We start from the raw sequence: 6,697 nt of genomic DNA on the forward strand, positions 1-6,697 counted from the left end.
TTCTCGCGCCATTTTTTCAACCAATCAGAAGTGAAACCGAAACTAATCGTGGCTCGCGCATGCACATTTTCCCACGCTTTGTGTCGGGAACGTGTGAATTACCTCGATTCTTAATTGTTTTACTGAATTGTCTCCGTCCTTTTTGATTCGCCAAAGTAATTACTTTGGTTTTGGTTTTACGACACTCAATTGAAACTCGCTCTAAGTGGATATTTAAGCGAATATCAATGTCATCATATACCTCGCACTACTGAGAGGCTGCTCGAAATAACAATATTTCTGGAATGTTAATTGTCTTTGTTGCGATTAATCAAGGTAAAGCCCACAATAGGACACCATAATTAATAATACCCGAGTTTCGCAATAAGAGTTTGACAGACTGTGTTATCTTTCTTTGCCCTCTCTGTTGCTGGAGGTCTTTTAAGGAAGCTATACCACTTTTTCATGAACTGTCAAAGTGCAGGAATGTTCCACCCTTTATTAATTCAATAAATTCAATGGGTATCAGAGGTGAATCGGTTGTGTCAACCATGTCGATTTCCAATGTAAAAAGCGTGGAAGAAAAGAAAAAAAAATCCTCTTTCTTGTTTGCAACAATTGACAAGCGGTTATTGACAGCTTTACTCTATATAGACTAGCTTGAGAGCAGGCTCCCGTGGTTCGAGGTACATGAATAGCATGATGCTCGACTGCTCGAATGCGCAGGCTAAACAAAGGCGAAAAGGTGTTGTCACATGCGGTTTCACAGTCAGTGGCCACGTCTTCGTTTTACCTATGAGGTATAGGCAACCAAAACAGACTTAGAGATGAATGCCAAAGGATTGATTTTCTCCTTCACTGTGTTTTTGGTGATTTTTCTATTGATGACAGAGACAACACAAGCACACGGAGGTAATTGAATATACGGTAGTGTGCAATTTGTTTTATTTACAGGTTTGTTTCCAACCTTTAGCATGAGGATTTAAGTCGAGAATAACAGCTGTGTAAATATATCTGAATTATATTTTACTATTTAAAACTTATGGACCTTTCGTTCACACTACTGAATTTTTTTTCTTATTTCAGTTCTTACTAGTAATATGGTATCTGGAATCAAATTTTAAAACTAGTCTGTCTTCGCCCATTTTTGCCATCATTATTCAGCATGTGTTCTCGCGCTCGTACTTGCTCTTTCTTCTGCTCGTCACCATAATTTCATTTCTTTTTTCGGGCTCTATCTTGCTCTATCTCTCTCGTTGTTTTTCACTGATATTTCGCCGTTTTCTCGTGCTCTCAGTCGCTTTCTGTTTCTTTTTTCTTTGCACTCTTTTTTCTTCCTTTTCAGTTGTTGTAGCTTTTTGTTTGGTTGTACATGTCTTCCAAATTTTTGAAACACAGTGTCAAAGGCAGTACGCTGGCCATGGAACTTCCTCCTAAAAGACGTGGGTTCCAGCAGTGCACGAAGCCCGATTAGTAAAATTCCGCTAGTAAAACGTTAGGTTATTCAAGATGATATTTTGTCTCTAAGCTCGGCAGATCTCACATTATGAATTGGTTACGTCTATGAGCTTTGTCGCAGTTTTCAGATTCCTCTTTTCTGTATGGTCTGTTTATCATCTTTTTGGTGTTCACCCCCATCATAGACTCTTTACTCCTTCTCATAGTGTTCACAAAAGATGAGTCATGTCTGAGATTAGATGTAAAGGAAGAAATCATAAAAGAGATAAGGAAACGACTGGACATTTTGTCCGCAAAATCAGTATGTTGCGAAGGTCGTAAGTAAAATGGCTGTTAATTGACATAAGAGTGCTCCCGCTATCCTACCTTGTTAGAAGCTTACAAGCCCTGCCCCTGAGGCTTAATACCAGAAAAATAAGTAGGCCAAGGCACAATGCAGGCCATAAGTATTAAATCCCCCCAAACCTCCCCCGGGTTATACAGTGTTGAATTTGAATGGTTTCTGAACGCAAGACAAGGCCATCGGAGGTCTGAAATCTTAAAACATTCTTCAGGGAGAGTAGGGAAGTAGAGGGAAGGAATCAACAGGATTGAAAGATAGAGTTTAAAAAGAATAAATGTTTGTTAGGTTCTGTACTTGTTTGACGAGTGTCCCAAGGGCCTATTATCTGCATTGTGGATGTAAGAGATAAATTTCTTAGGTCACAACTAATTAATTAGGGAGTATGTCTTTAGCGCCGAAGGCGCGAGTCTGTAGGGCGGGGGGAGGGGGGGTGGGTGCGGTTTTCTCCCACAGGAAATTTTGCAAATTCAGTTTCTCTCAAGTGGCATTCCCTGCATTTTGACACCATGTTTGTGATATTTTATAATGTCTTTATTCTTACTACTGGAGTCCTGTCATTTTTGGAAATTCACCTCTCTCTTTTGAAGCCGATTCACTTCAACCAAGCCCTACGTCAGAGCACATGGTTCTAATCTTGTTGCCTGTCGGCATACGCGACAAAAGATGACATAATTTTTTATCTTATTTGTTCAAAAACCATTGGTGGTCTATTTTATGACTTTTATCGATCCATATGAGATCCATGTTCTATCAAAACCTAAGCAAAGCCGTTCGAAAATAATACGTACACTTTTAAAACAATTAAATGGCCGGAAATTCATCCCGCAAAACACAGTGGTTCACGAATCTCGTTTAATTCAAATCTTCATTCACGGGTCACGTTTATTTAAAAAAATTCGTTCACGTGGACATGAAAAGGTTAAACCATCTTTAATCACGAATCACGAATAAAAACCATTTAAATCACGATTCACGAGAAATTAAATCGCCCCATCACGCTTTGCGCAAAAAGTATAGGGCACCCTCTTGAGAGGCAATCGCGATCACCACTAAACCACAGACGACTATGCGACAGATTAACTGGGAAATATGTATTAAAGTAATTCTCTTAAAAATGATTTAATATCCAGATTTTTTTCAAACTTGGCACAATTGATATTCATGCACAGGACATTAAAAAAATGCAATAAAAAGATGGAGACACCGTGCTTGTTTTCGCGTTGTATGCCCCTTCAAAGTGTTTTTTACCGAATGGGCCCTTCGCAGGATAGTGATCACATGGTACAAATCCGCCATACTGGGACGCAAATTGCGCACTGGGACATCTAAAACAAAGCTAGTTAATCTTATTATTATTTTTTTTTGTTTTAGATGTCCCAGTGGGCAATTTGCGTCCCAGTATGGCGGATTTGTACCATGTGATCACTATCCTGCAAAGGGCCCATTACGCGAGAAGCGTTCGAAACTAGATCGACCGGATAAATTGTAGTCATGTAGCAAAAGCTACTGGTTATTACTTAAAACTTGAACCTACTTGTTTGTCCGAGCTATAATCTTTAAGTAAAGTGATTTCAAAATTCTCAGTCTTGCAAAGAAATGTAAGCAAATTGGACCGCTACAGTCATCACCTTGCACTCATCAGTGCCGGGCTCCAAATGCACTTTCACGTCATTTATATGTAAATACTACAGCCGTGTACCTATTACGAGTAAATTAGATCATTAAAAACGGGGGTCACCGTGCTCGTTTCTTCGCAACACTATGATAATAGATGGTAAAGAGGCAATTTCGGATTCAAAATGATCATTTTCCGCGAAAGGACTGGGGAGAGATCCAAAACAACACCTTCTTAACCGAGAAGTGTTCTCATGATTGCTCCTAAAAGCTCTTAAACATGAAAGGCTGCATTTATTGCCCGTTTTTAGATGGCCGGGATGGAACACCGCCATCTCTGAAATCGCAATGTTATGCGCAGTATGAGATGCGCGGTGGAAAACAAGGGGATAGCCTTAAAGAATTGTGTTTTTGTTGCACACTAATGCAATATCCGGTCATCGTATGACTCGTTTATCGGGCTAACTACATCATTACAGGGTTGCCATTTGACAATTTAGTCTAAAAATGTGTCGCATTTTTCTGTTTCTTGCGTCGGAAATTGGAAAAGGTGCACAATAGGGTATTTCCTGTCACTCTCCTACTAAGTATTGTCTTTGTGCCTATACGCTTCTGCGCGTACGGTTGGTATGTTTCAGGGGTTAGTAGAAATGCGTAGCTAGATTTTATCCGGTGGACACAGTAGAATATTTAATTCAGCAGCAATGGCTTCGAATTTGACGTAACGCGAATGGCGTTTTAGTGGATCTTTAAACAAAACGTACCTTTATGGGAGCTCAAGAATGGAACGTCAATTCGATAAACAAGACAGGCGGGGAAAAATAAACATTTCGAATCTTCAATTGCATCTTTCGATCGGCCGTCTACCAATGATATATAGTTCGGCTAAATATTTAATTAACTGTGATGTTATGTACAACACTGAAACCAAATGGCAAATTATGTGGTAACTTTGCCTGGTTAAATATTGGGTTAACTAAGGGCCCATCTGGAGTGTGCAACTTCCATACAGCGTCTGTGAAACGGCGTTTTCACAAGTAGGTTTATTTTTATACTAGCGTTTCCCGCGAATTAGGGCTTAAAACAAAGGCAGTTCCTGTTCAGTGACCCTATGACGTCAGCTTAATTTCTTGTAATTGGTCATCGGGCTCCTGTGGAAGTCTCATTCGCGGGAAATTCAATCTAAAAATAAATCGGTCTGTGAAAACGCCGTTACACGAACACAGTAGAGTTGTAGGCTCCGGGTCATGGGTTCCTGGTTTAACAAACTCATTGAAGGAATCGAACACCTTGAATGCATCTGTTTTCATTCAAGTCGGATCTCTGTTGCATAGCTGGCTATTTATATTCATTTGCAATCAACTGTGCACAGTCTTCAGGTAAAAAAGATGGGAATGTGTTTGGGAATGAGTACGAAATCTTGAGGAGGACAAACACGTACCAAAAGCAACCCAGTTTACGCTCACAGAGCGTCTAGTTTTGGTAAATACCTATTCGGGAAGGATGGTGGGCTACAATAGGCCATTTCCGAGTTCATGTTTGCCTCCTCTTCAAAGCGAATCTAAGTGCGAAGTTTTTGTGATGGTAATTAGTTCTACTTTACATATGAATGAAAACTAAGGTCATGTTCTATTGGGATCAACCGTTTCAACCGCAACTGGTTTCGGTTGAGCGGTTGAGGTTTCCCAATAGAACACTTTTCCAACCGTTTCGGTTGAAACGCGGTAACTCCTGGGAATAGTTATCACCAGACTTCTCAGCGTTGACAAGTTGAGGCCTGAAAGCAACACGGCAGGAGCCCGCGGCCGACTTTAAATGGCCCGCGTAAACGACAGCGGTTGCTGCCAATGCTTTTTCAACCGTTTCAACCTAGTTTGATGTCGGTTGAAAAAGTTGATCAACCAAACCAACCGAAAACGATTTTTCCCAATAGAACACGAAAAAACCCAACCAACTCAACCAACTAAAAACGGTTGATCCCAATAGAACACGACCTAATTTTCATAAGAAAAACTTCGCACTTAGACTCGCTTTGAAGAGGAGGCAGACTTGAACTCGGAAATGGCCTACTTCTGAATATCCGAAGTCAGACTTTCTTTCCAGACATTTCGGAAAGGTAGTGAAGAGTTTGAAGAGTGCGTAGAAATGTCAAAACCACATTAGAAGGCTAGAATTTTATTCTGCTGCGTAGTAAAGAGTCAATTGAGATAATGAAAGTAGCAAAGGATTAGGGCAATGACCAGCAACCTGCTCGAACACTGCTGACGAGTTTCTGCAGTTGTCTCCACTGTTATGCAGTATAACTCTGACCATTTGAAATATGTTTGTGCTTGATGCAAGGAAAAAAATATTTCCAAAGCCTTCAAAGGTCAATACGTGAACCGGAGTTATTTCATTTGGCAGATTAATAAGTAAAACCTCGTCGCCATTCATTCTAAAAAGGACAACAACCTGCTGTAAGGAATCGCAAACAGCTACTACGTCTAACATCAACTTGAAGAAAGAGATTCCACATGGCTCATTCAAAATTGTCAAGGCCCTAGTCTTGCTGCCTCTAAGATCAAGAGCAGCGACTGTCTGGTTTACACAATTAGTTATTAGTTATACAATTTATGAAGAGCTGATTTAAACGGTTGTTGAATTTCCTTAAGCACTGTGCGAGAAACTTTGCCACTTGACAAATAAAATCTGCCGATCCTCTCAACCCTTCATTGTTCATAACCCTGTGAGACGTACAAGAACCAAACACTATATTCGCAGGCAAAGAGTAGGGCATGGAGTTGCCAATGTTGCGGCCTGTCTTATGTGGTGTATCATGGTTTGGTGGGTAAATACTCTTAAATCCGAATTTAAAAATTAAAAATATGATAATGATGATGATGATGAGTCGGTAGAGCATTGCATCAGCATCGCAGAGGATCATTTCTCTCTTTCGACCATTATTATTATCATCATCATCATCATCATCATCATCATCATCATCATCATCATCATCATCATCATCATCATTATCATTATTATTATGCAGTATGTAGTACGTAAGTATGCTTACAAATATAAGTAGGAAAAGGCACTATTGTGTAACAATCCCTACTGTTAAACCTATTTACAAACCAATTGGTAATAACTAACGAACCAACATTTGAGAAAGGAACAAGAGTTTATATTCCTTAATAACTCGTCGAAACCTTGAATGACCTTGCTATGTTTAGGGTGTACGATAAAACTGCCTTCTGCATATTTAACAAAACCTGGTTCCCTCTATCCAAACCTAAAAACTTCCTAACTTTCTCCGCCGTCTCC

Source organism: Montipora foliosa, chromosome 2 (assembly GCF_036669935.1).
Source record: "Montipora foliosa isolate CH-2021 chromosome 2, ASM3666993v2, whole genome shotgun sequence".
Classification (NCBI taxonomy): Eukaryota; Metazoa; Cnidaria; class Anthozoa; order Scleractinia; family Acroporidae; genus Montipora; species Montipora foliosa.